The 16,729-nt window shown below is 33.6% G+C and overlaps 1 long non-coding RNA gene across 1 annotated transcript in view; it reads right to left on the reverse strand.

Annotated features, from left to right (window-relative positions):
• LOC134739742 (uncharacterized) overlaps window positions 1-16,729 on the reverse strand; it is a 259,799-nt gene that overhangs the window by 147,611 nt on the left and 95,459 nt on the right. The gene's annotated exons all lie outside the window — the stretch shown is intronic.

Raw genomic sequence — 16,729 nt, forward strand, 5'->3', positions numbered from 1 at the left:
CACTCAATATGTGTAAATTATTGCTTTACTATTATTATTAATAAATACTGCTCCTTGAAAAAATGTATGACAATCATCATGATTATTGCACTTATTGAGCACATACTATGTTTTAGAAAATGTACTCAATTTGTTATATATATATTACCTCATTTAATTCATTAAATAATTCTAGGAGGCAGGTATAATTAATGTCATGATTATTCAAGTGAGAAAACAGAGACATTCGGAGCTAAAATAACTAGTTCAAACACAAATATTTTATAAAGTATAGAATCTGAATTCTAACCCAGGATATTTGACTTCAGATTCTATCTTTAACATGCAATATTATTTTCTTGACATTTTTTACCTAGGCAAATTACAATAAGAACTTTGAAAAAACAATATTAAAAGCTCAAGAAAACCAAGTGTAACTAACAAAAACTCAGTATAGAGTGGTAAAAAAAAAAGTGTATAAGCTAAATTGCTGTTACTGAGGACCCCCATAATACAATGATGTAAATAAGATGGATATTTCTTTCTTTCTCCTCTGACACTTTGGCCGGGTGAATTTCAGCAGGCTCTTCTTTTTCCCATGCTCATTCAGAACACAGGTTTGTTCCACTTTGTTCCTCTGCCCTTTCCTAGAATGTGTTCTTCATCTGCATAGTCTAAGTTGTATCACAGCTATGAGTCTATATAGAGAAAGCACATTCAGAGCACTCCCCTCTACAAGCCCATCTGGATCATTCTCACTATGGATAAAGGAGAGATTGCGTCTTGATGAACAACAGCATATTGCAAAAGGACCAAAAAATACCAGAAGAAATAGAGTTTGACTAATTATTTTGCAGATATAACTTTTGAGAAAAAGTGTTAAAACAAGTTCATTTAAACCAAGGAGTTCTTTAACAATGTGGGAAATTTTTCTACCAACACTGTTGAAAACTGGAAGGAAAGGTTTATTTAAAAACAACCATGCATCACAAAGATCCTCAGGCCATGACTGTTGAGCAAGCAGTGCTTAGGGTTTTGTTTTGTTTTGTTTTTTACTTTTATTTTAAGTTCAGGGGTACATGTGCAGGTTTGTTACATAGGTAAATTTGTGTCATGGGGGTTTGTGGTACAGATTATTTCATCATCTAGGTATTAAGCCTAGTACCATTTGTTATTTTTCCTTACACTCTCCCTCCTCCAATCCTTCACCCTCGGATAGGCCGAAGTGTGTGTTGTTCTCCCTTATGTCTCTGTGTGTTCTCATCATTTAGCTCCCGCTTACAAGTGAGAACATGCAGTATTTGGTTTTCTGTTCTGATGGAGTTGGAGCCCATTATTCTTGGTACTTAGGGTTTTAAAGATACAGAAAGAAATGCAGAATTTTACCAGGTACCATGCAACAGTACTTTTAAGTTGTATAGGAATAAGAAACTTGCAGTTGGTAAATCTGAATTGTTCTTTTCAGTTTAATTTGTGCTCAGACATGGTGACAGATGGTCTTATTTTTGCTCACTCCATGGTGGTTAGAGTGACTCCTTGTCTAACATTGGTATTCTGTGAAATTGTTTATTTTTTATAGGAGAACACCACAACCTAAGTGTTAAAGTAAGGCCAATTCCCTGTGAAGTAGTCAGAAGGGTTTCTAATCCTTGGGGTTGCCAAATAAAATACAAGATAAATTTAGAAATACAAGATGAATTTCAGATAAACACTGAGTAACTTTTATAGTATATGCTTGTCCCATGCTAAATTTGGGACATACTTTACTTATACTTAAAAAAAAATCCATTATCTATCTGAAATTCAATTAACTGAGTGTCTTATATATATTTGCTAAACCTAATAACTGTTTCTCCCAATCCCCTTTTCAGATTAAGTTTAGAATTAAGGGGACTAAATTTAGCCCTGCACCATCCTACCCTACCCTCAACCCTGAGAGTGTTATTGGAGTTTATAGCAGATCTGGAACTTACTTGTTAATTGATTCCTTTAGCTCAATCCTTTACAGATCCTCTAACTATAATTGAACAGTTATTCCAATGGAGACACTTTGTTAGTTGGCTATGAATAATTTTCATATATTTGGAAATAAGTTCATTTCAGACCTATCTCTGAGGATGATTTAGCATCATCACCTGCCTCCATTGCCCCCATGCCACCCTCCCCACCAACACAACCACATGCAACTAGAGAAATGAATGGGATAACAAGACTGAAGTATGGTGGCATGGAAAACTATCATACGTATATCATGGTTTATGTTCATTCATAAGAAGTTGGGTACCTCTGTTTTTAAAAAGTTGAATAAAATTTAAAATACACAAGGGTTTAGATTTCATTCTTAAATAGAAACAGTATTAAAAGTTAAAAAAATTTACTATTTTATGGTAATAAATATCACTCAACCATTAACTGGACTTTTGTATAATGAATTTGATGAAAAAAACCCATTTTAAGAGAAAAATGAAATATAAAAACTGAAGTCTTCATAGTATTTCAATGCTTTTAAAAAGCATAATGGTTCTGAATGTTCCAGCTCAGGCTCTCATGCTAGGGTCCATATGCCCCTAACACTGAAACAGCAGTGTTCTGGCACATGCTTTATAATTTCCACCAGCCATTGAGGACAGTCCAAAGAGTAAATTGGATGAATGATTAATGCTGATGCTAATCTGAACATAGCAATGCAATGGTTGTATTCTCAAAGCTGTTTCACTTTTGACGCCTTATGTGGTTGGCACAGAGGAACTCCTCACTCATGAGTAGTCTGTTGCCTTGTGTGAGAGAGAGGTGAGGAAGCCTCTGCTAGGGTTGGAAGACTCTATGTTCTGAAATTCATTGACTGCCCCAAAAGCCCAATTATTAAGGACATTCTGCAGGACTCTTCCTGCACGAAATTAGAAGGAAAGCAGCCTACTTACTTAGTGATCTTTGGAATGGGAACGAACTGATCTACTACTGAGAGTTCTGCCAAAAAGCATGGAACCCCTTGTGGGTCAGACTACTTGCTCTGACTCATACCCCACAAGTTACAGCAGAATAAAAGCTTCTCAAAAACACTTGAAATCTGGGAATATATTTTTTCCTAAATAATATTTCCCTTAAAACTTCTCAAGAGTAAAGTCTCCAAGCTGGGAGAAATCTGTACAAATCGTATATACATTGGATATTCTATATATGTGTTATATTAAATAAAAACGTTGATTCTTTTTTATATACCCTCCATTTTAACTGAAGGAATTGATTTTTAAAAGTTTTATTAATAATAACACATCTACAACTACCATTTAAAAGTTATGCAAATTTTTGTCTTTGAAAATGAACAATAGCAATAATATATAGTGCTTATAAATATTATATATAATACAACAATATAATGTATTAATACATTATATGGCTTATTGTGTAGCTGTATTATTCTAAGCTCTTTAGGTGCTATAAGTAAATAGTGTACTGCTGTAGGATATTGATGTAATTTATTATATAAATTAGAATAACTACAATTACAAATGTGTAAAAAGTGCACTTAAAAGGATGTATTATTAAATCATCTCTCTCAGAGATTTATGTATTTTGTGTTACCATAATAAAATCACTGAGTGTGAAGTTAATTTTCTAATATTACCATCCTTTATATATATCCAGTTCTAAACTAAATAGCATTTCTATTATTTAGTATTTCTTATATCTATCTCTTGCTATCCTTTTACGAACTTTTCTGGTAAAGCTTTGGTCAGTCCAAAAAGAATAACTCAGTTTTTTTCTTGGTTATTCCTTAAACCAACCTCTATGTTTTCCTTTATAGTCTCATTTTCAATTAATTCTACAAAATAAAATGATACTTCTTACTCATTATCATGACTCTGTGATCATTTTTGGTATCATCTGTTTTAAATGTTTTAGAGCAAGTATAGTCTAGTTTATTTTCTATGCTGCCAAGCACAATATATTATCCTTAAATTATTATTTGATAACTTTAAAAATGCTTAATTTCCACATGTGCTGTATTTTTATATGAATCATTCATCTGCGAGTTTGAAATAAAACAATTTCACTATTTCTTTTGGCCAAGGACATACCTTTGGTTTCCCTTCTATTAATCTTCTACTTAAACACTAACTAGCTGTATTTCTTCTGTGCTTTCAGTTCATATATCCTAGAGATCAAATTTCAGTTTTATATCTGTTAAAAGAATGTTTATGAAAAGTGAGAGCCCTAAAGGCGATAACTTTAGATAACTTTCCCACTGTTCAGTAGATTATGCATATTTAAAATATGATATGATTTTTAAAGCTGCCAAATAATTTAGTTGTATAAGAATCTAATGACCATTTGAGAGATATGAAGCTATTTCTAGAAATTAATTTAAGGAGAAGATTAACATACATAATTCTTAGACCAAAGCAAGTTCCTTAAGTATGCTATAGCAAATAGGATTTCACTCTACAATAGTGAAACATTTAAACTATGTGCAGCAATTAATAAAAATTATTGGAAAATGTATTGAAAATATCAATAGCCTAAAGTGCAAGCAGGATATAACAAGTGGTGGGCAACATTTTTATTTCCTTTGGAAATTTAAAATATCCTTATATATTAATAAAACTTTATATCACAATTTACAATGTGGGAGTTATGGACAAAACAGTGTTTCAACTTATTCTAGTAATTATCTTAGAGCTATAATTATGGATTCATTATCAATCTAAGCTCTACTGGAATGCTGAGATTTCAGTTCTGATTGGTATTCTAGGTACAATTTCTGGATGCTAAAGACTAGGAAAAACAGATAACATGAGTTGAGCTTCCTTTAAGATTCATGAAATCCTAGAATAACTTCTCAATTAGATAGCTAAAAGCAGCAAGATCTTTTGGAAAGTGGTTGTTGTAAAGAATCATTACTGAATATAACACCAGCTATAATAGGCAGAAAAATGGTAGTATAAATTCATGAGATAATAAATAAAACAATTTTTCATCAAAGGCAAGAAAATTTATGACCTTACTAGAATTTGTATCCTCAACTCCTATTATTTTTACCAGACACAAAATTAGCTCCAGAAACATAGCTAATTCTCTCTCTAACCTTAAGATCATCAACAGTAACTTCAGAGTGGAATTAACTGTGCTGAATTATAGATTGACAACAGATTTAATAGTGTTTAATTTTACTATAGGTCAGAAAACATCATCTATGCAGACATGGAATTTTCAATATAAAGAAATGTCATCATCATGAATAATTGAAATGAAATTTACTATGTGACTCATTGATACCAAGAATAAAATCTTTCAAATCTGTTGCCGTTCAAAGTGGTAATATTGCAATTCTATAGGCATTCTCTAATAACGTCCTTAAATATCATGTCAGTAGAGAGATGCAGAAAGCTATAATTTTGCAAGTGGTAAAATTGAAACAAGTATATGATGAATTAGTTCTTCTACTTACATAACTAAAAAACATTTTTATTTCTTTATTTTCAAGGTAACAGCTAGCACATCTTTCTTTTAGTAGTTTATATTTGTATTTTACATTAAAATGTAAATGCTTAGGATATGGACAAAAGGAAAAATATAAAATTTACTAGTGGAAAATATACATTTAGCTTATTTCTTCTTCTTGAATAGTAACTCAATTTTCTGGAAATTTAGTTGGCCATGGTTCAAGAAAACGATTTCACTGCAGAGATATTAGTTGCCAGTATAATCAAGAATATGTCCAAGTGTGTCTCTAAAATCAATGAGGTGTCCTGCCAAGTACTGCTGATCATAAAACTTAAAATTATATTGATCTCTTCTCAAATAGAGAGGGTTAATAATGTATTTTTAATAGAAAACAAATGGGTGTGTTGAGATCATAAAATTCTGTGCAAACAATAATTTAAGCCCTACTAACCTCTACGCTATCATGGCTAAGAACAGTTTTCAAACATCACATAATGAAATGATTACACTAAGGCAAATTTCTGAGTAAAAGAGATGATTAAAACACCGAGAATTTACCAGAGCTGCAAGAAGAGAAGTGTTGAGTGGGTCAGTAGACATATTTACTGTTATAAAAATCTACATAAATGAGCCTAGACAGAGAAAGCATCTGTGAATTTGTTAAATTTGAAAACTCTGAGGAGAATAATAAATATAGAGCAGGCAGTATGAAAAAAAAGTCAGTGAAGTTGGCAGTCTACTGTGCTAAAAGTAGTTGAATGTACAAAAATGGAACCTTATACAGCTGGCTTAAGTATAAAGAACCAAAATACAGAGCCAAAAAATCTAGTGCATTAAGAGCCCTTATAGAATATTCAATAAAAAATTTAAGTTTCTATTAATATTATGAAAGGTATTTGGGGCATATAGTTAAGAGAAAGAAAATAAAGGATTTCAGAAAAACACTTTAGAATAGACAGAATTATTTATGTGGAACTAATATCGGTCTAACACTAACCATATATACTATCATCGAACCATGTCTACTGTCTATCCATCTAGTTATCTCTTAAATAGTGTATTAGAGTCAGTTAAAAAGTAGTTGTTACAGGTAACAGAAATAATAATTTTCCTGTTCATTATAGAAAATATACCTCATGACCAATATTAGGGCAATTATGTTTATAATGTCTCCTTAAACCTATAATATATGTGTATTAACATGTTTAATTATTTTAAAATCATTTATTATTAATATTGAAAAACTTTACAAACAATATTTTATTCTGTCTGATAGACAGGTTTATGTTGAATTAAACATTTTCAAAACTTACATCCAAACTATTACTATGTTAAATCACTGTCCTAATTTTCTGGTCATCAGCAAACAACTCAAAAGGGATCTACACTCCCTGGATCTATAACTGTCAGAGAATGGCTTCCTGCTATATTGGTAGAAGTCCAGGTAGACATGATCAGAGAGTTTTATCTCCTACTTTGACACTATCGTAGTGACAAGATGTTCCTCAGAGTACACTTGGACTCAGTAAGTTCTATTACATGATTTCTGTTTCACGGCAAATTTGGGACTAAACTCAGCCATTCATTCACCTACTCATTCACTAATTCAAAAATATTTGTCATCTATTATTGTCCAAGGTTGCATTAGGCACTAGCAGTGCGTTGGTTGCTAGACAACTCAGGGCCCTGAGCTCATTATCTGGGAATAACTGAAAAACAAATTTTTATTAATGTTTTTAAATGATGAAATTTAATAAAGCACTAAATTACAGACACACAATGAATTTCAGTTGCCTCCAAGAAAACAATACATCATATATTGGAGTTTTACAATTATTCCTCTTCTCTTGAGGGTTGATAATAATTTCCAAGCCTAATTTGTATTCTATTTTTAGAATACAATCCTGCTTTATTCTATTTATTTGGTCTTCTTGTCCTTGTCCATCTTCTGAAGTTGGTTAGTCACCATTGATACCACAACCTGAGTTAATCATTGTCTCAGAAGACTTCCATCTTCATTCCAATGTGCACTGCACTGCCGGGGGCTTGCCTACTCCCTCAATAAGTGTCCCAGCATGATATTTCCATAATTTTGAGGGCTTGCTACCCGCTAATAAAGCCTCATAATTGTGTTTCTGTGCTTTCTGAAGTTCAACTTTGTCTTGTACATGTTCTACGTACGTCATGCACTGTGAAGTATGCCCAGGGAAGCTTCCATTACTATTTTTCTTCTGCGCCAAAATGTCGGGCTTTCTCCCCTGTGTCCTCTGTTTGCCTCCACCACTTATAGTTTACCATACTTTCCTGTCTGTTCAGGTTATTTCTTTCTCTATTCATCAATTTTGTCTTTCTGACTTTTTTCATGGAAAGAGAAATTATGTATTTACCTGTTAGTAAGCCCTGCCATTTTTAGGTGAAAGTCCTTGCTGTCTATCCCCTGCTGAAAGAAAGAAATTGCTCCAAAAAAACTTGAACATCTTTTTTTGGGAAATACTGTTCATTTCATTGTAAAAGTTCATAACTGAACAACTGTATTGTAAATCTCACCACAAACTATAAATATAGTAACCCACTTAATACAATGACTGGGCCCTGACATAATAGCCTGCCTTTCTGTGTGTGCTCCTGTTATTGATGGCCACACAAGTCTCTCTCATTTAGACCTAGTTAGAAAATGTGTTTATCATTTCTTTAGAATTAACATTCCTAAAAACAATGTTATCTACATATTGCCCAGATCACCTCATGGCTTCCTTTTCCTCACGACTTTCCTATTTCTAGCATCATCTATTTATATAAGCTAAAGACTCTGAGTCTCTTCTCTTCATCAATGCTTTTCTATCCCCCAAATCCCAAATTCATTTGGGTTTTTGGCTGTACCTACTTAGGCATTTCTTCTTCTTTATTCTAAATGTAACTGTCCTGGTAGAATCCCTTACAAACTTTAACTAAGAATAGTCTCTAAACTGATCTTTCCATTTCCACTCACTTTTATTCTTCCAGCCAAAATATCATACTTTTTTGCTTCATGGCAACTGATTTTAAAAATACCTGCAATATCTCCCGAGTGCCTAGAGAATTAATCCAATATTTCAACCTACTCTCATCTTTATTTTTTTATATATCTACCATTCATGAGATAGCCTTTTCTTTTAATATTATTTATGCTTTTCTACCTCTATCACTTCTAATAAAAGGTTACTTCTGCCTATAGAATGTTTTCACATTCTATCTCAGAGCCATGCCTCTCCCCTAATATTTGTGTTCAAATTATACTCATTGTTGAAATCTCAATCAAAATATTACTCCTGTCTATGGTCCTCCTATAAGTCAGAGCCAATCTCTTCTTCTATACTTTGTATCATTGATTCCCGTTGCTTGTCTTTCACCTTCATTTTCTTTGCTTTGTCATACCCTTACTTATAGTTAGTATTATTTCTTTTCCAAATGTATTGTAAAAAATTACTTATTTTTTTCTCCTAGAATTTAATTGCACCTTGGGAAAATAAACTGTGTTACCAATTTAATGAAAATAAAATGAGTTGTGGAATCAGACAGCCCTAGTCTGCCTGTGGCCTGAGAAATTCTGAGGAATTTGGACAAGGTGTGGACTAGAGCCTTGCAAGTATAAGCAGTCCCAGTGTTAAGATGAGGAATATAGCTTTATTACCAGAAATAGAATAATCACATGTAACCTGTGTCAATTGAGCAGATAACCTTACAATATCTAAGTGTCTTCCATGAATATAAGCCCAGAAACTGAAGAGGTAGCATGTCATCATCCTGAGGACGCTAAAGCCTCTGCATTGTTCTTGTTTTATGCCTCATCCCGCTCTATTTCTGTGAAGACATCGCCTCATCTTGTTAATAACTGGACTATTTGAAGACTTTTTTCAGGCCATAGTCTTTCACCAGCCATTTTCACCTAGAGATCTCTGATTTGGCTGGGAAAAGAGTGTCTATCCAACCAGCCAACCATGGCATCTCTTACTTAGGCATTTCCATAAAGCTCCCTAAATTTGACTAATTATTCCTCCAGAAGATAAGATTAGAAAAAATATTGAAAGTTGTACATTTGCGTAAGACATGGTATTATTTCCTGCAATAGTCTCAGGGGATGCAAAGTCATTACAGGCTGAGGAATGATCATTGTGTATGGCCTCGCTTCTCCAGCAGTTACCATATAGAGGATGCACTCAGGTTATGACACAGCTACCAGCCAATTAACAGTGAGATTCTGCCTTGTAGGAGAGAGACAACAGAGAGGATTTTCTAAACTCTTAAGCCCTTTGCTGCACCACACAAAACTCAAGCATATGTAATTTATGGAGTGAGAAGTAAAAGTTATAAGCTTTTGAGCAGAAGCCATGGCACCTAGAAATGATATCTGACTTCCTGGAATAGTTCCTTAATTTAAAATTATGCATAGTTTTTATTGTCATGGCTACATATCACAAAGTCATATCCACACTCTGGATGACAAGATTACACAATAGGGTGGATACCAGGAGACAAACTCATTGGGAGCACCTTTGCACTGTCCACCACAATGTTTGACTTTTAAAACGTAATTCACCTAAAAATATGTAATTGGTTAGAGTTGAAGTTAAGTGTCGAAGCTAGAGCAATAGTATCACTTGTGCAAGTTAACCATATAAGAATAATAAAAGCAATACCGATGGTTCAGTTCAACAAGAAGTATCAGAAAAAGACAGAAGAAAAGATCTCAAGAGATGTTTACAACTAAAGAGGAGAAAGTGGAATTAGTAACAACGACATGGGGAAGAGTGTCCAGAGGGTTTACAAGGAATCTTGGCAGAAGGCAAAGAAGCTTGGATGTAGATAGGCATAAATCCAGAACTCCTCTCTTTTCACCAAGTAAGTAGCTATGTGATTTTGAGTAAGTTATTTATCAGTTCTGAGCTATAATTCTTTTACAAAAATGGTTTAGCTATATTTGGCTGGCATAAACCTGAGGAAGATTAAATGTCATAAGACACAAAAAATGCCTAGCACAGTTAATATGTAAAAACTTCTTGCTATTAGGAAATGAACCAAGATATACTATTATGAAGGCTATAACCCTTAAATATAAAGTAAGCTTGAAATGTGGTACTAGATTAAGAAGGTATATTTTTCATAACTCTATATGCAGCATCTCCTCATATCTTAAATTGAAAGGCTTAAAAAAGAATCAGGTAACTTTAGGCTACCCAAATTCCTAGGCCCACAACATTCTTGCACTAAAAATAAATAAATAAAAAGCAGGTCATAAACAGTTCCTGTGTTTTGAGCTAACTTTATAGCTGAACTAAGTATGTAGCAGATGCTCAGAACATTCTTGTTTTACTATCACAAATGGCAAGGAAAAAGTCCTGCTAGGATAAATTCAAGTGCAGTCCAGTTGGTGGATATTTCAAGTCAAGGCCAGCTTGTAGCAGCACAGCTGCACAGCTGCACAGCTGTCTTCCTGACATCGCTCCAGAATCTCAAAGTAGCCAAAGAGTAGTCATACCTGCAGTTAAAATCGACTAGGTTGAATGTGCAAACTCCTGAGGGAGGCTTCAATTACATTAATAGAGCTGAGCTTCAGTATTATTTGTGACCAAATTTTTAAACTAAATTATAGGAGTACTGTAATTTATAATTTATACACAGTAAAGTTTATTTTTTAACCATGCTTTATTAGAGAATCTTTATGACACAAAATTAGAAAAACAACTAAAACTAAAAACTTGTCCATAACCCAGAAATCTGAAGACAATCTATTTAAATAATCTGGTTTACAGCCTTCAAATCACATTGATGTATACATATATATATATGTTTGTACATATGTATAAACACATACACATGTTTAAAATATAAATTGTAAATATGGATCATACTTTATATAGTTCTCAATAAACTCTGCTTTCTGTATTTAATATCTCTTAGAAATAGCATAAGCCATTAAATATTCTTGAAAATGTAACTTAAATTACTATATAATAATTTGTTTAATTCAACCAATTTTTTATCATTGGCCATTTAGGTATCATGTTTTTAAATTACATTAAAGTAGCACTGTACAGAACGTATGTATGTTCATTTATACACACACAGAGTTATGGTTACCATCGATAGTTTAATTTACGATAAATTCCTAGATAAAAATTTTCACATCAAAGTGTGTGTGTGTGTGTATATATATATATATATACATCCATCTATATACAGTTTTCCTTTATATATATAGTTTTATGATCATTAGTTCAAGTACAAATATATTTCTACTCACATTCTAGTGCTTAATTCTTAATTTGTTTCAGGAGATGTGTTTTAGTGGTTGTTTGTGGAAATTTGTATTGTTTAGAATCTTATTTTTATTATTTTTTATTTATTGTAGTTATTGGACCTTATTTTCATAAACCTTTGTGCAAATCTTTCCTGTGTTTTATCTCTCATCCTTTTTACTGAAAGACCTGGGATGCCATTCTATGCTACTTAATGGAAAGCTCCATCCTGTGGTCACTTGTTAAGCAACTCAGTGCTTCACAACCAGACCCAGGGCAGCTCTCACATCAAATTAGTTTTGAAAGCCTATGGATTATTCCCTGCAAAGCTTCCTGACCACATCTGCTACCTCATTTCCAGACCCAGTAGCTCCACACTAATTCCCGTCCTTGTCATACCACCTCTAAACCATGGTAATAATTTCCTAACTCTAACTCTTCAACACAGCCTCATACAAAAAATTGCAAAGGTGAACACCTCAGTATCTCTCAATGCACTGCCCTCCATGATCCTTCCTCTCTGGTACACCTGAGATCTGATCTCTGATCTCCAAAAGTTCTCCTGAGAAACTCCTTCAGCCCGGAATGTACCACTTCTCTTCTCTCCTTTCCCTTCCCCAATTCCCCTGTTCAGAAATCCACCTGTACTTAAAGCCCCAGATGAAAGCTTCTTTCACTTCTCCTCATGCTGAAAGGACCCTCTCCTCTCTCAATTCCTATTGCATTTCTTTTTGTCAGTTCTGCAGTTTTCTTGGTTCTTCTGTCTCCCCGTTTCATATTTATAAAATGGGTATAATGCCTTCTACGTACCTCATAGAATTATTGTGAAGATTAGATTACATGGTCTGTGCTTAGAAGCACTGAGAAGCATTTCTGAACATTGTAAGTGCTCAATAAATTTATTTTTGATATTATGAAGTGGGCGATAAGTATAATGATATTGAATCAACTCAGTGTTAATTACATTTTCTGTTAGCCTATATTATTTCTCCCCGAATAGAGGATAATTTTCTGCAGAGCGGGGATTTGTCAATCTATTTTGCATAGACTAAATGCCTGATTACTACTTATTGATTGATACATTTCTTTCAGCAAAAGTGGACTGAGTATTGGTACTGGTGCCATGACTCCCTTTGTAAAACCTTCAGCATTTCAGTAATGTTATGCAATTTAGAAGAAAAATATTAACAATCTGTCTTAATGAATCTGGATAATTTTTATTGAAAGAACACTTGTTAGTTTCACCATAAAATAATTTTGATTAACATGAGTAAAATAGAAAAATGCCTTTTCTCCACAGCAACTCTTCTCAGCTACTCTCCAGGTTCAAGTTCTCCCAATTACTTCTCCCAACAACTTGCTTTGACAAGAGGTTGGGGGAAGGTCATCCAAGGAGTCAGGAAGAATATGTGTAGCATCGTGTCCTTGGCTGTAATCTCTCATATATCTACTCTATGAAGTCCTCTCACATCTTTCAGAGAGCTGCTAACATCTCCTAACTCTGTGCCTTTGAGGCTGAAATACCCTCTATGCTCAAAGATAGAAGATCTAGCACCCACAGCCCCACTGGCATCCCTTGAACGGTCCTCAACAGCGTTATTACTGTTACATAGTGAAGAGTGATAAGTCAACCAGACTGAACTTAGCTTCCAACATTCCTTGTCTCTGCATCCTGGCTCAACCACACTGACCTTTGTTCTGTTCCTCCAACATTTTGAGTCCTTCCCTCCTAAGGTTTTTCGCATTAGCTCATCTACTGGGTACACACATCTCACATGTATTCACGTGATGGTTACTCATCATCCTAGTTTTCTCAGCTTAAATGGACTTAGCAGGGACTTTTTTGACACCCATTTTAAAATAGCCTTACATTCCTTCTATTATATATTTTAGTTTATACATATTATTTTCTAGTTTCCTTATTTTATTTTCATCCCAAACAAGAAGGGTCTTTGCTTCCTTTACATACTAATACCAAGATAAAGTGCCTAACATATAGTAGGCACTCAATACCTTTCTCTTTAATAAAAAGCTTAGCAAAGATGTGATACAATTCTTTTGAGTACATGCATGATTGAAATAAAAGATTAAAAAAGAATATAAAAAGCATTTTCTACTCTTAAATAATTAAAACATTGGCCAGAGTAAATTTCCCAAAAAGTGTCTCTTAAATTTTTAGCTACATTGTTTCCGATAAAAGAGTGGGACTATTGAAATAATGTTAAAATAGGCTCTGTTTTAAAATAGCTAAAAATTGACTGTGATAAATTCTTATTAAAGAGACACCCTACAATACTCAAAAACTGTTTCTTAAATTTTTACTGATATTCTCTCCAGTTCTTTCCAAGTGTTACATAGAAATTCATGACAAAATTTGTAAGAAGTGTTTTGCATTTCCAATGATCTTTTCTTTGTTTTATATATGCACCTGTTTTCAACTTCTACATATGTAATTTTTTTCCAAAAAAAAAACCTCTAGATGAAGAATTGGCATGTACAAAAATCAGATTTTTTCAGAATTTCAATGTATTCAAATGCAATGGTTCTAAACTGTTCCAAAGAATAGATTTTAAAAAATGATAAAAAGGGAAAAGAGGAAAAGTGTTATAAAAGTGTTTAATATTGGATCATTATTTTTTCCTAATACAAAAAAGGACAAGCTTTTAATTTCATTTTTATTTTGCTGTTGGCCTCTGTAAATATCTTTGCATAATTTTATTGAAATTTGATCGATAGTTATTTACTAGCTATTACTAGTAATGATTAGTTCAAGATGACATCTAATGGTACATATAGCATCTAAATATACATCTTCACGAATAGCCAAATGTCACTGAAACAAAAATATCATCAAAAATCTAACATATTATTTAATTTTGTGGGTTCATATATATGTAGAATTTTAAAATCACACATTCTCACTATTGAAGTAATTAACTATACACATTTCACTCTGAGTAGTCTAATTTACTTTAAGAAAATATCATTTCTTGACATCTAAAGTCATAGTGCAACACATTACTCACATGTTTGTAATGATGCTGGTGTAAACAAACTTACTGCCATGCCAGTCATATAAAAGTATAACACATACAATGTGTACAGTACATAACACTTGATACTGATAATAAACAACTATGTTACTGTTTTGTGTATACTATACTTTTTATTATTATTTTAGAGTGTATTCCTTTGATTTATCTATAATTTTAAAAGTTGACTGTAAAACAGCATCAGGCAGTTTTTTTAGGAGATATGCCAGGAGAAGACATCATATCACAGATGACAGCTCCATGCATGTTACTGCCCCTGAAGACCTTTCAGTGGGACAAGATGTGGAGATGGATGACAATGATATTGATGATCCTGACCTTGGGTAGACCTAGGCTAATGTGTGAGCTCATGTCTTAGTTTTTTTAAAAAATAGTTTAAAAAGTAAACATTAAAGTTTTAGAAACAATTAAAAAGCTAATAGAATAAGGATATAAAGAAAGAAGTATTTTTATACAGCTGTACAATGTGTTTTTTAAGCCATGTTAAAAGAGTCAAAAAGTTAAATAATTACTTATAAAGTTAAGTTACAGTAAGCTAACGTTAATTTATTATTGTAGAAAAATAGATTTTTAAACACATTTAGAGTAGCCTAAATGTACAGCCTTTTTAAAGTAGTGTACAGTAATGTCCTATGCCTCCACATTCACTCACTACTCACTCACTGACACCCAGAACAACTTCCAGTCCTGCAAGCTCCATTCATGGTAAGTGCCCTATACAGGTGTACCTTTTTTTCTTTTTAATCTCTTATACTGTATTTTTGCTGTCCCTTTTCCATGTTTAGATACACAAATATTATAATTGCTTACAGTATTCAATACAGGAACATGCTGTGCAGGTTTGTAGCCTAGAAGCAATAGGTTCTGCCATATAGCCTAGATGTGTAGTAGGCTATAACACCTAGGTTTGTGTAAGTATAACCTATCATGTCTGCACAACAATTAAATAGCCTAAGGAAACATTTCTCCAAACATACTTCCATTGTTAAGTGATGCATGACTGTATTTTTCTAGGAAAAGTAGACTCACTAGTGTGTATGGAAAGATGGATGTGTGACAGTACGCTTTGTCCCAGTATGAAGATCACCAAGAAAGGGAAAAGAGTTAGTGGTTACATTATTTTCAAAGTACCTATTTTTTTTTTTCATTTCTCTCTTGATATTTCGTGTTCCTCATCAACCTTTCCACTGTAATGGAAAGAAGAAAAATGCTCAAAACTTGAAATTCCATCTTCTCTGATACTGTGGAGTGTGGAAACCAGAGATAGGTGACATATATCAGACACACTAGATAAGAAGAGGCAGGTGGAAACATCCAGGCTGGCTTTGTGATGTCTAAGAAGTGCTGGGGATAGGCAGAGTGTCCGAGGCATGTCTTCCCATCCACAGTCCGGAAATCTCCAATACTCAAAGAGAAGCTTTTCATAGAGAGGTAGCAAGCTGGATTTTGGGGTCAGGTGGCTGGATTAAAAGATTTTGATGCAATGTTTTTTGCTTTGTTTCTGTTTTGTTTTTCCCCATTTTCCATCATCATGCAGAGCATGAGGAGGAACCAGCAATTCCCTCCACTGTGGTCAGAAGTTTGAGGGGGAATAAAAGTGTTGGTGGACTAGAAATGTTTGAAACAAAGATGAAAATAGCATAGTATAAAGAAATTTGACATCGAAATCAATAATCAAAAAGGGACTCCTGCACAGGGTCAGAATGAGGTGTTCATGGCCAGGGAGGACTCACACTACAGAGTTCTATACGCAGTAGACCTAGGGGCAGCAGAAACCAATAAAAATTAAAGGGTCACATTTGGAGCAGAGATTCCCCTCCCCTTTACCATTGTGTAGTCACAATCACTCCACATATAAAACAGGTGGCCAAGGTGACTATAACATTCCCCTCAAATTGACCAAACAGTAGACAGGTGTCTTCCTGACCTTAGGCCCCTGACTTCCCTTTTCTTACAGTGTTTACTTTAGAAAACTTG

The sequence above is a fragment of the Pongo pygmaeus genome, chromosome 5 (genome assembly GCF_028885625.2).
Source record: "Pongo pygmaeus isolate AG05252 chromosome 5, NHGRI_mPonPyg2-v2.0_pri, whole genome shotgun sequence".
Taxonomy (NCBI): Eukaryota; Metazoa; Chordata; class Mammalia; order Primates; family Hominidae; genus Pongo; species Pongo pygmaeus.